Genomic DNA, 20857 nt, shown 5'->3' with positions numbered 1-20857 from the left:
GGCCAAAGTACGTGTGGACTTTGTCTTTTGCTTTCGAGATACATTAGGAATTTCTGACTTTACGTCGACTTTTCCAAGTCGAAAAGTCAGATAGGTTCGAAGTTCTGAGTTTAAGTTGAGTTTCCGTGTGCAAGTCGGAGATTACAAAAAAAATTACTTAGGGGTGGTTTTACGCTTTTGTAATTATCATCAACTATAAATTTTAATTGCAGATTTGATTGGAGCTCGTCATCATATCAATAATTTCTCTCACTTTTCTAAGGACCCGTTTATCTTTTCTCAGTTAAGCTTATCTGGTAGATCATTCTGTTAGTAAAGATGTTACAATTAAACAATTAATCATGCGTTGATTACCCTTGAACATAACTACTTTCTACTTTGACAAAAATGGAATTTGGGTTTCGTTACGTACAAAACGAAAAGTAATTTCTCTATTTTTAAATTTCCGCCGTTGTAGACGAGATGTGGGTTGAATGCGGCGAGTACAATTTAAGGCAATTATGACTATCTATTTCGTAAGACACATAAGAAAATGGGTTGCTCAGAGGTTTTACGTGGTAAATGTTAATTCTTCCCTAATTGATGACAGAATGGAAAATTAATTGCGCACATCGCGATTTCAAAATACTCTCCAAAAAATATAAATTTGCGAATTGCGCAAAGACATTGCACCAATCGCGTTGTTCTTCCCCCTCCTCGATCGTAGGCGACACGTAAGGATAAAGGCATGAAGAGTTATCCTGTTGGGACTCTGTTGTGTTAACGCCTGCTAACCTGCAACACATCGTACCAGTAGATGGTTAAAATATACTTCGCTATTCACACGTTTGTTTAAGGTAAGCGAAATTTTATTTTTGACGTTTTTGATTTAAATTCAAAATTAGTTCACGTCAGTGCATGCTTTTAACTGGTTTCATTGAAGTTTCCACTTGCGTTTATTAGTTGCATTTCAAAGGATGCGGAGATACGCAACATACGATGATAGAGCTTTTAAGATGTTTATTTAAAGCTCACTTTAGGGATCTACTTTACATATAATATTCCTTTTAAATGAATTTTGCGCGTTTTATACTCAAAGCATTGAATAACTAACCCATTACTATTCAAGTTTAAACTTTCGCAACATCTTTGCCTATGACAATTTGGATGTCTTTCCTGAATTATTTCGCCTCTTTAGGCTGTGCGGTAAAATATAGTATTACGCCGTTGTTTGTTCCGCATGCAAATGGACTGAATGAAATTTGGATTTTGTTATATATTGTACCTCTTTTGTATATGTACAAGTCTAAATATGATTGAGTAACTACAATCGTAGTACAAACCTAGAAACCAGGCACCTCCCGAGCTTATAATGTTCAGTCAGTGCTAAAATACCAATAAATATTTTTAAATGGGATCAAATTTGCCGTGTTTCATCTGACTTAGGAAGGGCAAAATCTTGATTCTCAATAAATTTGGAAACATTTTGAAACAAACTAAGGTCTTGTGAAACTGAATGTAATTTACTTAGAAAAAATAAGCACTACAGCTTGTGTTATTTCAAATATCTTTTCACTGCAGTCAACATAGTCTTTCTGTATAAAAGCAATGAGTGTTCCTAAAAGAACGCTGGGTATAAGAAAAATTATTATTTTTAGGTTACCGCATATTGGTAATTTATAGGTTAGAGAAGATTCTTTGGCAAAACTTTCGCAATTTCGAAATTTATGACATGATAGATTTACCGAATTGCTACAACACAAACATATATGTACAAAAATGTGCGCCGAGAAGATCCCTCGTTGCGAAATAAGTCCTTTCCTTTAAACGAATTGAAATAGAATGGAATTAACCGCGAATATATTGAAATAACAAAAAAAAAGCGCCGCCAGAAACAATTTCCTTGCTTTACATTTACTAAAAAATAATAAAATATAGAACAATAGATTGTGCATGAGCCTTATATTTTATAACATAATACATACCTTCCCAACATATGGAAGCTATTCCATAATGGATTAAAACAGTACGATAGACAAGTTACTTGCGTTACTGTTACAGTTCATCTTTTTCATACCTGAATCTGAAATCATCGATTATTCTGTAATTGATCAACTGCACGATATTAATAAGGAATGCTTAATGTAACTACTTGTGTAATGGGCTATTTCGTAAGAAAAGGTTGAACCCTTCGTTTAACAAAGTTTTGAAATTAATTGCATATTGAAAATAATTTAAGTTCCAAATAATTTTCACGTTATAGCCTGGTCAAAGTACACAAAATATCCGTAAAATGCAGCAAAAAGTAAAAACCTTTTGGAAATTCAAATTTAGGTAGTTAAAAGGATTGTGCTTAATATGAGAAAATCTTTACCAATTTAGGTAAGCAATTTTCCGGAAGAACTTTGGTCGAAAATGTTATTTGTTTTTTCACTCTAATTGTTTAAATAATGAAAATACAGAAAAATATTCAAATCAAAAATTATAGCCAATGCATTTACCTTCAAAATTTGTCTGAAAAGTTTTCTGATAACTTCATTAGTTTTTGAAACATACCAAATTTTCCTAAGAGTATTTTTAAACATCATCAATTTTCAAGTTTTTAATTTTAAGATAGTAAATAAACAATGACACGTAGAAACGTAGAGTTTTCATTTATTAATCATATCGAAATCAATCAGTATCATTCATAGAAGCAGCTGCCAGCGGCTTTTAACCTGCTTTTTCACCTTCATTCATACTCCCTTCTCTTTCATAGCTGAGGCATAGGTGTGTTCATATGTATCGCGATTACTTCTCTATACAATTACTACCAAGCTGGCAAAAGTCTGAATAATATATGAGCACAGCACTGAATAAAGCTATGTTAGATTTTCTAAAAGACGTCTGATTTTAGCACTTATTATAAATAATTGTCTATTATTTAAAAAATTTGATATTTACAGAAAAACTGTATTAAGTTTTGAAAGTATATACTTCAAAGTATTTACAGATTAAGTTTCATTGAAATATATTAACTTTGTCAGTTTTTTCAGTGCATCACAACCTTCAAATTATTAACTTTTAAATCAAGCCTTTAATAAATTCGGCTCACGGAACGTTCGCGCGCACCCACGAATCGACTTCCGCTGAAATCAATTATATCTCGTACACTTTTCAATTTACAGAAAAACTTTTCAGACAAATTTTGTGGATAAATGCATCAGCTGCAAATTGTAATTAAAACTTTTTTCCGTATATTTAATATTTAAACAATTAGAGTGAAAAAAACAAAAACAAAATTTTTCACTCGACAATTTTCCGCTTACCTATCTTCGTTATTTTTGCTTCGAAATTGAAGTTGACGTCGAAAGCCGTGATTTGCGAACCACTCAGTTTAATGCACTTTGATATTTTTAGTATAATTGGAGAAAATCCTCAGTAAGCACATGCACCAAAAGATGCCACAGACGTCTACCACCTAGTGTACCACAATGAGCCGAATGAACTAAATTTTCTATTGGTTCCATTGATCAGATGGTTTTAAGATTAATCATTAAAAAAAATTAAAGTTAAGCATTTCTTGAGTTAGTGGGTCATCTCATGATGAACTAACAAATGTAATACTATATCGATATTAAAACGGGCGCAAATTGAGTCCTAACTCAGATTTCCGGGCGCGACTACAAAAAACAGAGATTCATTGATAAATGACGTGAAAAACCACTCACGAATAATCAAGAATTTAATAATTAAAAATTAATTTCCGAAACCCGTTTTTAAAATGTTCGCAAATTGTTTGTGAATTTATGAGACGACAGCCGTCGAAAAAAGAAAGCGACCTAGAGATTTCTTATGAGTAATGCTACAACCACTTCGAACTAAATTCTTGTGCCAGGAGTAAATTATAGTCCTACTAGGAGGTTCCTTTTCATACTTCGTACGAAATTTACCTTGAGCTCTTGTTGCTGACTTTGTTTGTTCCATCCAACAAACGCTAGCTACGAGCACGTTTAGGTCCTGTGAAATCTGCCATTTTGGCTTTGTTTGTTATTGTCACTTCTAGTGGCGGAATTCAGTACTACAACAATACGCGAATGAAATTTAAAGTACCTATGTTGCTACAAGATGACACCTCAATCACATGGATAAGTCTTCTAAATAACATTCTATATGTAAGGAAAGTTGTCCTTTTGTAATTAAAATTGTGATTAAATAAGGAATCATTGACAATTGATTTAATGCGTAGAGATAAGTAAAAAGGATGGTGTCGCAAAAGCGTAGCAATAGATCCAGTGTAATCAACCATAGTTACATGATAACGTGTCATTTGCGCATAAATGCGCGACATTGATGATTGGTCATGAGGTTAAAACTGCTGTAACTCGCAAATTACGCAAAGGCAACTGTCACGTCCGTCATTAGTTTCTGTACACTTGTGGAATTAAAAAGTGCCCCTTAAATTAATTAGGTTAATAAAATACATCTTAAACTCATATGAAAAAGAATAAAACGATTTAACTCCGTAGCCATTTTAGTTATTGAGGTCGTATATATTGTCGCAAAAGATCTTTCAGATAGGTTTTGATGACGTCAACGAAATGTATAATAATTAATAAATTTGTACTGCTTTCATTTCATATTGGATGATAGTAAAATTGTTGAACATTAAGGTATTCGTTCAAAGGTATATGCAAATCGGCAAGTCTTGGCGGAAATTCTGAATCGTGTAGGATCATATCATATCACAAAATTGTGTATTTCTAACGTGGGTTATTAAGAATGTTATGAATAGTAAAACCTTATTCTTCAACTGGCATTTTCATTATAAACATGGTTCCCAAATGAAATAAGCAAAACATTGAAAGCTAATGATGCAAGAGAAAAGAACCAAAATATATATTTCTCATTCGGTGTCCACCAAGTCCACAATTGAATACTGAGGCGCGTGAAAGTCAATAATTTTTATGAAATGACGCACTCTGGGATTTTCGCACTTATTCTGTGTACTGAACTTGATAAACTATCACAGAAAATACCTAGGTACAGGATGAGGCGCGAAAACTTCCCGTTTTAATGTTTCTTATGTAAATATGATTAATTTATATGGATGCGCTATGATATGTGAGCGAAACTGTCTAAATATGATTAATTTAAATAGGGTTTTAATATTCAAATTTTAGTGAATGATGGAATTGTTTAGAAATATTCAAACAATTGATTTAGTTATAAATCAACGTATGGTTAAATCCTTCTTATAATTCAAACCGGCAAAACGTTGGTACCCAATTAACTTTCAGGTCTGAGCGACTCTCAGCAAACATCGTTTAAAAAAATTGAAGGGCATGTGCCAATAACATCCATTGCACCTTCCATAGATTTCATTAAAACGGAGTTTGCAAAGGGGTAACTTTCTATTAGGTATACAAATACCCACCGTTTACAAAACACTAGTTTCAGTCCCTTTAAGTTAATGGAAAACGTAGCCTCTTTTGTTCTACATTGTGGCTAATTCGTAACTGTAAGGAGACTTTGCCGAATAATAGAATGATAAGATTTTTATTTTTATATCTGCACTAGATGCTTTTCACTAGATGCCATTAAAGAGTTCGAAAGACCACATTCCGTGACCGTTGTCAATTGCACAGATTTCCGACATCGGTTAATGATTTCTGCCTTTTTACTTCATTTGTTCAGGTGTATTCTGCAAGCGTTATACACCAAGAACTTGGAAATACTCAGCTGTGACGAAATTGTTCAAGAGATATTGTTCTAAACGCTTATCGCTTTCGTCGCATAGGTAAATTAAGCGGGGCGACAAACCAAAATACAAATTATATATAGATATAGATAAATCGTTGCTGTTATAGCATTTAAAACGCAAATTGTAATTCAGTACGTTGGCAAAGAATTTGGAATTTGAAACTCATTGAGCGATTAAAGGGGAATAATCCTTTGAAACATGAATTCTTCTCGTAAAAATGTTCAGAACATCAATACTTTGCAAATAAATAAAAAAAATCTTGTAATCGGAACGCTTTATTACGTAGATTCAGAATACCATTTAAATCACGACGTTTTGTTTTGAGTACTAATATGTAAATAAATCCGTATCACAAAATGAAAGTATACTTTAATTGGAAATACGTAAATTTCATTAGATTTGGCATAGTGCACGCCATCCTCTAGCTTATTTTGTAGAGTCGGTGTGTTCAAACCCGCATTCCAATATACGTCCCTTTAACTAGTTTCAGTATCTAAGGGTTCGAGGCTTACGTTTGTTTGTGTATTTCAGCGTAGTGCATCTCCATAGACGCCAATCTTCTGCATGAATGTTCTAAAATCTCCAACTTCGGTCAGTACGCTGAAGATTTGTTTTATAGACTTTTTCAGTAAAATGTTTAACTTTCCCGCAGTAGTTTGGGGTGTTTATAAACTTTTTGCAATGGGCAGTTCGCTTATAAGTTTCTCGTCTTTTGTGTACCCATGCTTGATGCGAATTTCATACAGTTTGTCTGTAATTTCGTTACCGTTCTAGTCTAGTCCCTTTAGTACTGTCTGCCTGTCCTACTAATTCTGGGCTCTTCTAACAGGAAGATGCATATGGGTAGGAGATCTAAGCAATGTGTTAAGTGCAGTTGCTGAGGTGCCTCTTTGGGTTGCGCTTGATAGCTTCGTTACTTTTATGGCTACTTTCCTAATATCCTAATATCTATTCCGATTATGCCGATATCATCAGCGTATCCCTGTGTGAAACGACCTTCGCCGTCGAGAAGAACCTTCTTCTCGGCACCACAGGACTGGATATCAAACCCCTGCTTGTGGGCACCTCCTGGGCGTTATGGTGTTTCACCTAGTTGTTGTAATGCCAATCATTTGGGGTACTCGTGTTTTATTTACCTACTAGCTGGCACGGGAGTTCCTCCCTTGATAAGCATGTCGATGCGGGTGGAGATGGTGGCAAATCAAAGCTTCCTCTCTCTATGATCTGTTAATTAGTCGTTCTAGTGCTTTCACCCGAAACGATGAAAGACCGATTAGTCTGTAAGACTTCGTTTTGGACTTCCTAACAGGCCATAGTTATGTGCGCCATGTTTTTCTTTACTAGAAGCATCTTTGGTTAACTATTATATCTCAATAACCAAAAAAGTTGATAATGTGCAGCCTGCGCAATGCGCATGCGCACTAGAATCATTAAGATTTTTCTTGACTCAGGTGCCAGAGCTATAAGCTACCGAATTCAAAAAGATCGAACTAAATATACTGAAAACTGTAGTAGTTGCGGCCATGGACGGACGGACGAACGGAAGGACGGACGGAGAAAGTCACCATAACAGCGCCTTCAAACATGAGTTGGAAAATGCGCTAAAAAAATTAGGATCTCCATTAATTTTTCACCTGAACTAAAACGCGAAACGAACAAAGATTTAACATGAAAACTCTATCTGGGTCGCATAATGGATTCGAATAAACACAATTAGTTGAGACAATGACAAAAATTTATTCCAAAACAAACAAATAAAAACATAATCCCCGATAGCAACAAAAGTTTACAAAGCCTGTTTAACATATCACCCCGTACACAGCCGGTCTTAATAATCCAAATAATCTGGTTGTACAAGATTTGCGGTGTAAGGCGCACTTACTCACTCAATCTCTGACAGCTTCTGAACTTCAATCGACACACAGAATTAGATGACAAATAAAACTGACTTGATGAATAAAATTTTCGGTGGCTGTTGAACTTTTAATAAAAAGACAACTTGAACAAACGGCCACACTGTACTTGCACAGCCTCCTTTTTCAATCCGTAATTGGACAACACGTGTTAAATTTCTCACACAACTTCTGTTAAATTGCTTCTGCACAGATTTATTAAAAATAATGCCGAACTACGTCTTCAACAAAACAAATAGGGCTGCCCGTAATTTAGTGTAAATAAATGCACACGCTCTTATACCGCCGTGAACTCACAGCCGCGGCTACGGTTTACTCGTTGCTTCTCGTATTAAAGAAAATAGCACTTCCTCCTCGGACGCATTGATTCATATTTAAAGTTGGTGTTTTCCGTTAAAAAATTTTCTATACAGGGTGTCTCGAGTGGACATGAAAGCAAGAAACAAGATTGGACGTATTTTATGCTTATTTTGAGGTGTTATATCTGCTAGTTTCTTTACGATGTGATCCGTGTCCGAATATTGAATGTTAAGGAAACAACGTTTGATAATGGTTTAATTGATATCCATTTGTCGAGACTATCCTATATATTTTCTAAGTGGTTTGGTTTTAATAGATTTAATGCATCTGATATCCTTCCTCCTTTAAACCGAAAGTACCTACTTCAAATAAGAAGATTAGAATAAAATACGACGGAATACCTGAGGTTGCTCGTGGGAACACTTTCTTGGCACCTAAACCTAAACAAACACATGCACCGCATGGGTTTGGTAGAATCTTGTAGAGGATGTAGAGGGGACGAGACGGCACACCACATACTTTGTGAATGCCCCGCTCTAGTCTAACAGGGACGCTCCATGTTGGGGGTATCCTGGCCGGACATGGCTACGATTAGAGTCGCCTCTCCTTCCAGCATCCTTAGGTTCATCGCACATGTGGTATGGATTGAGTGATGTTGAGGGGTTGAACGACTCTAGTCAGTGAGGTAGGACCAAGGGCCCGAATTTTACCTCCAGCTGCTCTCTGCACGGACCGCCTACAGAAGTCTAGTTTGTCTTCCGCCGTAGAAATTTTCAACCATCTTATTTTCTTCGAAAACCTTCGTCTACAGCGCTAAGTTAGCTTGTTGGATATGATTTTTCGGTCTTGACTTAATTTCTTTTTTTGAGATCTACCCAATGGAGGGATTGGCTTAAGATTGCACGACGCGCTCTTAGAAAACGAGCGGCGCAGATTTGGAGGTAACTACGGTCGCTTAACGAATGCCTGTTGCCACTGAAAATAGTAGGAATACGATACACATACTCATATATGTTAAATCCAATACACATCTTTTAAGGGCAGAAAATTTGTCCTTAATACATCTGACCGTCTTATTGTAATTTTTCAACGACATATTCAGTGTGATAGAAAATAACTATTCCTGGTGGTCTTCCATCGTACATATTTCCCGGTAGGCCATAATAAAGCAGTAGGTACCCTTCGAACATATCGCTCAAAGAGGGCAATTTGTGTTTGGTCCTACTGATGTCGTATATGTCTTCAGTTTACCCTCCAAGTTTCCTTTGTGGGCACCCAATTTTATCCAATGGAATTAGGAAAAATGTCCATTGTGATTAACTTTGGACTTATCTGACGTAGCTACTATGCGGTCGTGACTACGCAACATTTGAGAAAAATAACTAACTGAAACACATACTGAAATTATAAGAGCGAAATTTGGATCCACAAGTTTTGTTCTGGGCTCGGCTGACGGAAAGGATTAGTAATACTGACAAATTTGAAGACACACCCTATCAATAAGCAAGAAAATTAAAATTTACGCAGGGGACACGCAGCCAATCAGAACGCAGCGCATAAACAGAAAATGTGTCAGGTTTTGTTAAAAACGTATAATTAAAAACGACAAGCTCATCCTATCATGTATTGTGTACATTGAAACGTGGAATAAATTAACGTATCTCATGAGCTTCTTTGGTTTTGGTGCGGCAGTATTTCAACCGAAAATATTCCCTATGGACATTAAATTGGTTCTATACTGCTCAAAATTCGCTATACAATATCGTATAGTATGAGTCTGACAAAACATTTGTAAAGGAACAAGAAAATGTCCTAAATATTAAGCAGAAGGGAGAAAGCGGTATTAGGGACACCTAAGGGTCGATTAACATTTGTATAGGGAATAACGTAGAAATTTAATAACTACAAACAATTTCAGTCTAGTATACGATTTCCAATGTTGTTATTTCTTAGATAATAACTGCACAGTCTTCATTCACAGAGACGAAAAACCATTTTAAAGTTCTTTACAACTTCTCACATGTGAAATTATGTTAAGATCGAGATTTTCCTATTGCAAAATCCAACTTTATAAAAAATGGAGCTCCAACCAACCTGTCTCCCCAGAGACAACATTTCAAGGATCCGCATCTAATACGCACCTGAGATGTTACATATTCTATCACTGTATTTAATTAGACGTTAGTTTGCAGCAATAGGTGGGTACATTTATTTCGATCAAAACGATACCTATTATTTTAATAAACGTTAAAAAACCTTCTCAAAAGTAGAATAAATCATTCATGAGGTACAGATCTCATATGGCAAAGTTTTGATATTATCACCTTTGCAAGTATAATTTTTTATCCTTCCCGTACGTTTCTACTACACCTGTGCAAATAGTAAGGATGTGTTAAGGTTGACTGATTTTATACATATTTTTCCGATTCGGTGCAGATAAAATTACAAATTTCATAAGCCTCCCGTAGATAAATGGCCCATCATAAATTATAATGTCGGTTACTTTGGAAAGAGTTTGAAACTTGCAACATATATAAAGATTTATTGAATCGTGTAGGTAAATGCATTAGTTTTAACTAGAAAACATACTTCTGAAGTTGAACGTCTTAATTTACTTGTGCAGTAGAGCTGAAATAGTATATATGGCCCGCTAACATACCAAAAGATTTATGGAAGATGTTGGCTTTAATTTTCAGTAATTCACAGTGGTAATAACAAAAGCGATATATAAAACGAAAACTAGACAAGAATTTTCGGCTGCCACGAACTTTGGTCATATTGTAAAGTGTAACGCTAGAAATTGCAATAGGAAATCTTTTGATCCAAATTTTTCGAGTTTTTCCCAGCTCGATTCGTTGTGTCAGTGCGTAACTTCTCTCCCAACTGAACACCACAAAAGAGAAACAAAGGGAGGATGGGGTTACATCAATCATACCGATGGAAATACAATCAACTTGAATTTAAATGACGTTATACACATATTTCATAATTCATTTGTAGCCTTCTTCCAGTCATTTTGTCTAATCCCAGGTTTCCCGAGGCTTACCACTTTTCTTCTGGTTCAGCCGTAAAATAGATTAATTTATAACAGTAAGTATTATTCATCACTTACAATTTATAACATAACACCAGCGCATCGATTTGGAACTGTCGTGTAATGCAATCCGATTTGCTTATACAGGGTGACGCATCACAGGGATTTCAATGTAAAATTCATAACATGCGATTATTGGCTCCCCAAATTATTTTAGAGCAAAAATTGTATTAAAGTTTTTTGTAGAAAAAATTTTTTTACGTCAATCAACCCTATTAGTTTTCAATTTTTTGCATATTAAAGACGAAAAATTGGAAAATTAAAACCCCCATCTTTTTCAATAATCTGTGATGCCATGGAATTTTATAATACAAAAACTACTCCAATATCCGTCATGCCATGGAATGTCTGCTATAAAACAAATCAAATTCTATCAAAAAGTATTACATTAAATATAATACTTTTTGATAGAATTTGATTCTAAATTTTAGAACAGCGAATTCAATATAACGAAAGACCAAATTACTAAAAACGGTTTCCTAATATAGCAATTCCATGGCATCGCAGATTAGTGAAAAAGATGAGGGTTTTATTTTTCCAATTTTCCGTCTTTATTATGCAAAAAATCGAGAACTAATACGGTTGATTGACGTAATAAATTTTTTTCTACAAAAAACCTTAATACATTTTTGCTCTAAAATAATTTGGGGAGTCAATAATCGCATGTTACGAATTTTACATTGAAATCCCTATGATGCGTTACGCAAGTCCCCACCCTGTATAGTAAAATCGAGTATTCCCGAGTGGTCGCGAACATTCTAAAACAAAATACTTCATATTTCCCGGAAAGATTACGTTACATCCCCTTTTGTTCTTTATCGCCGAAAACTAATCTTTCATGGCGCCTCGATGTCTATCGGGATTTCTGGAATATTCGCTACACTTACCTTTTTTTCTGATTACTAATTTCAATGAAATAATTTTTTACGCAACCTCCGAAAGCGAACCGGATCTTGTTTTTATACAAATCAAGAAAAATTACAGTACCTTACATATAGCGCTCTGTGGATACGATGGTTTTCTTACAGTAGTACAAAATTAGTACGGCCCTTCTTCTAGAGATAGTACCTTCGGAACGGATAATAGATATCGGAATCTTGACCTTTGGGGAGGACTAACATTGACGTTTTCAAGATTTTCTTTTTTTAGTTTGACGATCCTAACATAATTTAGCGTCTGCCGTCAAGTAACTTCCGCTTTCACAATACAATTTATTAACAACTTCCAAATTCAAACTGCAACTGAATTAAATTGTTCGGAGCAACTTTAACTTTCTAAAGGGAAACATTTTGAATGATTCAAAACTGTCACTCTTTTGATTGATAACGTTTGCTGGTAATTTTTCCAGAGTTCCATTTCATACGACCGACGTTTAAAACCCGTTGATTTTACCGAAAACGTTTATATTCTCCTTAAACTTTTACGAATATATTTTTGGCATAGGTTCAAAGCAAACGTACGATTAATTTATTCCTTGAACACTACTGAATTTTCGCGCAGGGTTTTTCCCAGTTTTTTGTTTACACACATAATTTCTCTTGAACAGTTTTTTGACACAGCAATTTGGTTAACTTTGTTTTTTTTTAGTCTTTTTGGTTTAGGTTAGAACGGCCAGTAACACGACATGACGTTCCCGTGAATCAAACGTGTTCCTTCTGGAGGAATCCCTATTTCTCTTTTTTAATTTTGTAGCACGCCCAAAATCGCCCTAATTAGTTAATGCAGCCATCTTCAATCATGAATGAATCTGATAGTATCCCAATCAAATGCGTATAAAGGCCTCGCATCAACATCCACGGCCGTGGATCCATTGAGCGCTTCACACGCAACCTTCACCATGAGTAATTCTGACTGCGCCACTTTGGGCACGTCAAATTCATTAAGATAGTATTATCGCTTGTCGCTCGACCCACTTTTGCCAGTAGCGTTCCCAATATTAGGAACATGTCAACTTTTAAACATTTAAATCCATAAAAATGTTGAAGAAAACAAAATTCTAATGGGAACACCCTGTATACTCCCTAAAACGCAACCCTAACGAATATAGAAATCACCCTCCTTCAAGAGCTCTCCTTACAATTTGCGGTTGAAGTTTTAATTTACACTTTATTTTTTTTCTCGTTTGTACACCCTTGACGATTTTTTTTAATGCCTACCGTGATCACTTGCTTTTTTACGCGAGCACCCTAAAAATTGTTGTTTTAACGTACCGAACTTGAGATTCTTTCTACGTGCTTACGGGTCGTTTCCACACACCATTTTCCCAGTTTTTCGCTGTTCACAATGTAGGTAGGTATGTGACAGCTGAGGCCACCCATGTTATAACCTAGTCTCTTTCCCATGGAATAAAAATGTTGTAATAAATTTTAACACGCCCCAATGAATCAATCACTGCTTGATATAGTGCGCCCTATACCCTACAATTTTTTAAAAATTAAAAAAATTCGAAACAAGAAATGCTCGGCTCCGCAATGGGCTGCCGTTACATTCGGTAATCAATGAAATAGGGAATAAGAATGTTTTTAATGTCTTTATTATTTTTCGGGAAAAAAGGAACAAAAATATAAATCTGTGCACGAGAGGTGGAGTTCAGCTGAAAAGCTGCTCTTCCACTCAATCTCTTGGTAAACTTCACCAAAAGAAAATCAAAAAGAGGCAAAATTTAATTTTATTTTTACGTGCCAACCCACTATACATATACGTATTCCGTGTAGTATCATAAAAACCTTACGCAATACTAAAGTCAAAAACAGCAAGAAATGAATTAAAAAAACAATTTACATACCTCGGTGAAAATTAGTTCAGTAAAAGACGCACATGGTGGAGAGAAATAATTCTGATGAGATAAAGGAAAAAATCGAAAACAAGAGCAATAATGTGTATATTGTGAAACGCCACGTGTCGTACTTACATTCATACTCAAATCTCACATACAGATATTGACAACTTTTTCTTTAATGAGGCCAATTCGAAGAGAAAGAGGGGTTCAAAGTTAACTCAAAGAACTATAAACGGCATTTAAGTTATGATGTAAATTTGCTTTTGAATTCTTAAACTTCGGCCTAAATTCTGTTTCAGATTATGCAGGCGTTGGCAAGCCTTGAGTGTATGTGCTGTAGGTTTAATACGTCTCATCAATATCGGAAAAATTCCAATTTATTTTTTACACTCCTTTGATCGCAAACAGTAGAGTAGGTACTAATTGCTTATTAACAATGCAACAAAAACGCTCTGTTTACTGAGGGCGCAGCTGGAGGATCGCAAAGCGTATTAAAATTTTATTCGCAACAAAGTATCAAATGTTTCCGACTTTGCGCAAAAAAGAAAATAATGTATTCCCATTGCCTATATATATTAGCTAATGGTTGTTGCATGCAGCTACATCTTAGAACAAATCCAATTACAAGAAACAATCCAAATCTAAACGTATTTAAGAGCTTTAATTATATCATTATTCTCATAGGACGAAGCGCGCAATTAATTAAGGAGACAAACTGCAACCGTTCACCGTAATAGAAATTGCTACCCGCAAAAGCGCGAATTATCGCTGTATTGCCCTGAAGATATAATTTTGTATTTTAAAGAGTGCAAAAAATTGTAGAGCACGTTTAATTTGCTAGTGAACTGATGTAAAACGTTTCAATGTTTAATGAGAAATCCGTTGCGCCTTTTGTTTTGCTTTCAAAAGTTTAATTCCCGCAAATTTGTATGTTTTTGCGGGGAAATGAGCGACTATAAGTTTTTGAATGGAATGTCCGCGGACTGGCATTACGTCCCAGTGAAATCACCTCTTGTAACAATAAGAGTCATTTTATAGTCGCAGAATTGTTGATTAATAACAAACGGTTAGTTAGACCACGAAGCCTACGGTATTTGACGATCTTTCATTCCTAGAACTTTCTCCTCCACTCCCCCCCAAATACCATCTGCCGGTAAAGCAGTAATGAGTAAAACCTACGTTTGAATCCAGACTCTTACACCTCTTAGAAAAAAAGAGGTTGGAGAATTTTAAACGGAAATCGGTAGGGAGATAGGGACGGTCAATTCACATATATGGGAGGAAGAGGGAGGTCGGTAATTGATTATACAATAGTAAATGAAAAAATACTGAAAGAAATAGAAAATAATAGTATCGGATCACCAACCAATGGAATTGAGTCTAAGAGGGAAGATAAGATCAAGAAATGAAAAGACGCAAAGACGAAGGGAGACATAGTTATGGACAAGGGCACATTGGAGTTGTATAGAGGGAGACTAGAATGGCAAGGAGTGGAATACTATTAAAAACAATTGATATTGAAGGGGAGGAGAGAGAAAAAAGAAAGGTGTTGAGGGACTGGGAGTGTACATATATAGAGAAACGATGTACACGGATAGAGCACATACCAGGGCACATACAGAGTACATCAGATAATGTAAAGAAAAAAAGATGGAGAAACAGAAGAATACAAAGAGCAAATCAGGGAAATAAAAAAAGGAAACGATTTTTGGAAGGTGATAAACAAATGAAAAATGAAAAATAGAGGAAGTGGGAGTAGGGAAATACCATTAGGGGAATGGAAGCAACATTTTGGTTGAGGGGGATGAGATAACAAGAGAGGAGATCGAGCAGCAATTAGTAACAAAATTGAAGAAAGGGAAGACGAGAAAGACGAGATAGGTAATTGAATTTTCGCTATAGATAGGGTCAAGCAAACATGAGAAAAAGAAAGGAGGTGTCCGGGTTATAAATGGGCTAACTACTGTTTGTTTGTATCTTTATGTTCTTCTTCTGTTATGCGTCTTATTATTCCGCTCGACTTTCTGTTTCTTGTTCTCTTGTTATTTTCCGGGATTAGTTGTAACATTTTAATTCCTATGTATGTTCTTATATATTTTGCATACAGTTTTTTATTTTTTATTAGTATATGATCGCTGTGATTCCTCGTTTTTCCGTCAGAAGCGGTTCATGCTGCTTTATCTATTTCTGTCCTTCCAACGTATGTACTCATTGTAGTAATTTTGCTTTCTTTGGATAAGTCCATCAATAATTGCCCATTCTCGTTACTGTCTTTATGCTTACTGATTTTTTCAATCGATGGCCTGAATTTTTCTTGATACATATGTGCTTCTCGCGTTTCGTATCCTATCTTTAATTGCCCCTTCTGGTGCTCGTTTGTTATTTCTTTCTTTTCCTTCCGATCTTTTTCCTTAGTTTCCGATTTAACGTCTTGTGTGTTCTTGTTTAAATCATGATATTTTTCATTGCCTGGTCCTTGTTTCAATCTTCATCCTCTTATTGATATTGTTGGTTATTCGTCTTTTGGCTGCTTTTTATATTCTTTCGGTATTGTAATTCCACTTCCATTCAAGATTATTTATCTATACTTTCCTTAGCCCCAATTTGACGTCATTTTCTTTATCTCTCTCTTCTTGCACGATCCTTCTTATATTTCTTTGGATCTCTCTATCTTTTTTTGTTGTGTCGTTATTTATGATAATCGTCGTTTCTTTATTGTCGTTCAGTTTCGCCTTCTTTTGCATGAATTTTCTTTTTTCTTCTTGGTCCTTTAATTCAATCATAAAGACAGATCGCCAAGTTGCTGGTTTCTTTTATTTTCACTCCTATAAATGTTTCTTAATAAAATTGTATGGGCCGATTGTAACTAGGTTTACTACGACATTATTTTTCTGTTTTTTTTCTTGTATTTCTATTGTTTCCTTTACTTGTTTTTATTTTTTTGTTGTTTGTGTATTTTGCTGAGTTAAGTAGATATGTTTTAAATTTTTTTAAATGTTATAGTGGGCGTAGTGTTAGCTAATTAGCAACTCTCCCCACTCAACTCACTATACAATCACATACATGCCTTATCTGGGATTCGCACCCTTCGCAGAACCCTTGTAGCCAAAGTTAGAGCTCCTAACGTAAGCTCAACAGAGCTATGCAGGTCGGCAGGTTTTCTTTCTTTAGTTTTCCGCTATAAGTAGTTGGATCCTTTTAATTCTTTCTTATTTCTTTGCCTTCGTATGTTAATTTACTGATCATTTCTAGCATTGTATTCATTTTCTAATATTTTTTTTCTTTTTTTTGTGGGGTTCTTTGAAGCCTTCGACTCTTTTTAAATGCTTCTTCTTCTCCTGTTGTATTTATTTCTCTCTCCTTCCTCTTGTACCTGCATGAGTGATTTTGATTGATGCTTCCTTTAGTTTTCCTCTCTAGGAATGTATCCATGGGCTTCCTCTAATTGGTGCCGAGTTCTGTTCTTCGTCTCGTCGGTTCGAAAAAAGCAGAGCTTACCCTGTTTCCTCTTATTTGATTTCTACTTTTATTATTAGTTTCCGTCGAATTTTTACCTCTCTCTTCTTGTCATAGATCCCAGGCCGGTTGACCCGTTGAATCTTGGATTTTATCGTTGCTTCCGTTATTGTATTTCACCGCCAAATGTGCACCTCTACATTTGCAATTAAATTATTTTGAAATTTCGTTCTGAAGTTAGAAATTTTAGGACTTCTAAGAGTAGAAGAATTTGGACATTGCATATCATAGAAACTTAGCATTTAGGCGAGTGGATTGGTGTTTCAAATAAATGACATTCTTGGTGAAAATTCAAAAATTTGTCAACCGCGCTGGGATTAAGAGTCTAAATACAATAACGACTCTTAAATTACACAAATTCTAAATTTATGATACAAAAACTGGACAATTACTATTAAATAAAGTCCATAAGTTCTGTGTCCGATGGACAACGTTTCCCTCAGGCCCTAAATAATTAAATTAATACATTGTACAGGATGCCCAGCCTGAAACTTCTAATACTAAACCTAAGTTACGTTTACAGCACGTACATTTTCAACTACAGGGTGGCTCGCTCTCTTCGTCGGCATTATTTTAACCTAGAGAAACGAGACCCTCTCTGCAGTTTACACAGCAACATTTCAAACGTTATGATAATTTTGTGTTTGAATTTGCGAAAAATTGAAGTCAAATTTCAGGAAATTAGAAAGTGGAGAAATCTTCAATACATCAATCAATCATAGTAAAATTTGATATAGAGCTAGCTGTTGGTCAAGTAATAATTTTGGTTAAAGAATTTGCAAGTTTACTTAGAAATTGATTTCGAAAAAGAAAAGAAGTACAGCCCCTTTTATTGCAAAAGCCTGTTGCACTCCCTAAATCCAACAGCTAGGGTTTTTTTAGGTACAGATTCCATATCTTTGCATGGCCGGATCGTATAGTGGTCAAATTATTTGAAAGCTTTTGAAAGAAGAATCTCGAAAACCCCTTTGGTGACGGGAGATAGAAAATAGTCAAATCAGTACGATATTGAATTCGGATGGTCGACCACCTTTAGGGATGTTTAAGACGTGTAGGGTGGTAAGGACACGGAAAAACGATATGATAGAAGCAAAAACAAATTTACGATTTTACTATCAAAAGACTGTCGTCGGTGTAAAGGTTAAACATAAGAAGAGATATAACCGGCCGCAAAGTGGATTTTACTACCCTTATATCCAATAAAAGTTCCCGCCTTATACGATGACAAACTGTCTTAGCGAAGACGTGAACATAACCGAATTTGGAAAGTGTGCTATAAAATCTGTTCAGTTCTTTACTTACCAGCGAGTTTATTAATTTAGTTTCGAACTTTGACAAAATTTAAACTATACAGGCGAACAGATTGATTTAATGCGCTACCCAAAAAATCTAGCTTTAGTTCCTTCTCCTCTTCCAGTTCTTAATGAGAAATACTTGGTTAATGTTTCAACGGGTTTTGTCACAAATTACGGCAGTACGTATTTTATTATTATAACGAATCTCGTGTTTATAAATGTACCTACCGTACTTTCGACGTCCACGCTCTAAAAACATATTACTTCTCATCTAGGAGCCACTTTTGCGAAAATAACTTACCCACTTTACCCTAAAAGGACGAGTATACATTTATGTTTATTACTAAACGAGATTAACTGTATTGGAAACTAAACCTGATCGTACGGAAAACCGGAAACTAGAATAGCAATACTTGTGCGGCACACAGCATAAAACGCCCCCCCCCCCCTCACCCCGTTACATATATCGCGACAAAAAAATGGCATGTTTAGACAAATAATCTGATTTATTGATATAGCATTAACGTTCAGAGCTTGTGAATTCTAGTAGGTAACTGTACAAGAACGAGCGTCGCTTTTCGAGGTAGAAATTAATACGTGATTAACTCTTATTTAGGGAACATTGTTTGCCAATGTTTCAAACTTTAGAAACTAAACAAGATGCATAGAAAATAGGTGAAATAAAACAAAACGATAACAACAGCTCGCTGCGAAAGCTTTAAATATGTATTATGTATAAATAATAAACGTGTAAACAAATTAGCAAACGAGCTCCTGGGTATGGCTATATATAGCATGCGCAAAACCAAATTTTGAACCTGATGTTTTTATTCCAAGTGCATATGTATCACATTTTACTTAAATACCTTAATATATAAAAAAATGTGAATTTTAAATCGATTAGACTCAACATTTGGCATATTGTATGGCTAAAGCTACGTCCATATTTCATGAAATTGATTTCATAACTAACGGAGATGTCAAAAGTCAATTGACTACACGATCTGTAAATTTGATAAAAAATCCACCTGCAAAATTCAATCGTAATCGGTCCATTAGTTTTCGAGATATCATGCTAACGGACGGGTGGACAGACGGAGAGACATCGCAAAATTATAAACTTGCTAGGAGCTCGTTAATAACTAACAACTAAGTTCTATAAATAAGGAGATCAACTGGATCTACTTGTAGTAATTTAGTAATAGTAATAGTAAAACTTGTTTCGGATGACATTTCCTGATGATTAGATCACAATTCATAGTGTTATGAATGTGAAGTATATAACAATGCTTAACTTTTACTTATTGTTACAATTGTACCATTCAATACCTGATGACAGTTTTCAGCTCCGTTAATTGTTTTGTTGGAAACAGACAAACGACAAACCACTCGCCTTAGTAATTAAACTCTCAGAGCGAGGATATCTCATTAAAGCAATATACCTGAGTAAAAGTGAAGTGACCACTTAATAAATAAAATTCATCCCCCAGTAACGCACGGCTTTATTGTGGTTTTCACCACCGTAGTGGGTGAACTATACTGATATTCAATAACGCTGTAGGTATGTTTCATGTAGGTATGTACTTAGCGTAAAGATGAGCGTGGAAACCGCCGTTACCGTACACTAATCTCGTACCAAGTGCTATCCACTAGTTAGGCACTGCTACATTTAATTAACAATAGATACATTCCAACAAATGCCAACAGCATGAGGGTGGTAATGGTTTCTTGAAAAATCATTGTTTCACGAAAGATAAATACAAACGTCTACTTAAAGTGGCAGGACATACCATGTTTTCCGCATTACTCAGAAATTAAACTATTTTAATGCGTTAGATTCTTGTCCACAGTCCGACATCTTTTTCAACACTGGCATTTTAATGCGTCGTTGTGCTCGCTCATACGCGCTCTAATTTCAAGCTATGATCGATTTGTTATCTATCATCACATCTCCGTTATGAACGCACCCTAAGCATAGATTAAATTCTATGGTGTAAGTAGGTATAGGTATTATTGTTACCTCTAATCACCTCCTCTCCATCATTCCCGACCTCAAGATTTCAAATTGCAACTACCACACTAGCACTAGCTACAATAGTTTCCAATGATACAAAATTACTTCCATAAGAAAAAACAAAGTTGAAGATGGTTGACTGGAGACGAAACATCAAACTTAAAATTTAAAAGTAGCATCTTATAGAGGGAAAGAGGTGTCCATAATAATGTGTCATTTATTTC

At 35.3% G+C, this 20857-nt stretch overlaps 1 protein-coding gene across 1 annotated transcript in view; it reads left to right on the top strand.

Moving 5' to 3' along the window:
* The first annotated feature begins 741 nt into the window (after positions 1–741).
* The window catches only part of LOC116169315 (FMRFamide-related peptides), a 34533-nt gene continuing 14417 nt past the window's right edge, over positions 742–20857 (top strand). The window contains exon 1 of the mRNA XM_031485380.1: positions 742–836. The gene's annotated coding sequence lies outside the window, so the exon portion shown is untranslated. The remainder of the gene's footprint in view (positions 837–20857) is intronic.

The sequence above is a fragment of the Photinus pyralis genome, unplaced genomic scaffold (assembly GCF_008802855.1).
Source record: "Photinus pyralis isolate 1611_PpyrPB1 unplaced genomic scaffold, Ppyr1.3 Ppyr1.4_LG4, whole genome shotgun sequence".
In the NCBI taxonomy this organism is placed as follows: domain Eukaryota; kingdom Metazoa; phylum Arthropoda; class Insecta; order Coleoptera; family Lampyridae; genus Photinus; species Photinus pyralis.
This window is presented reverse-complemented; position numbering and strand designations above follow the sequence as displayed.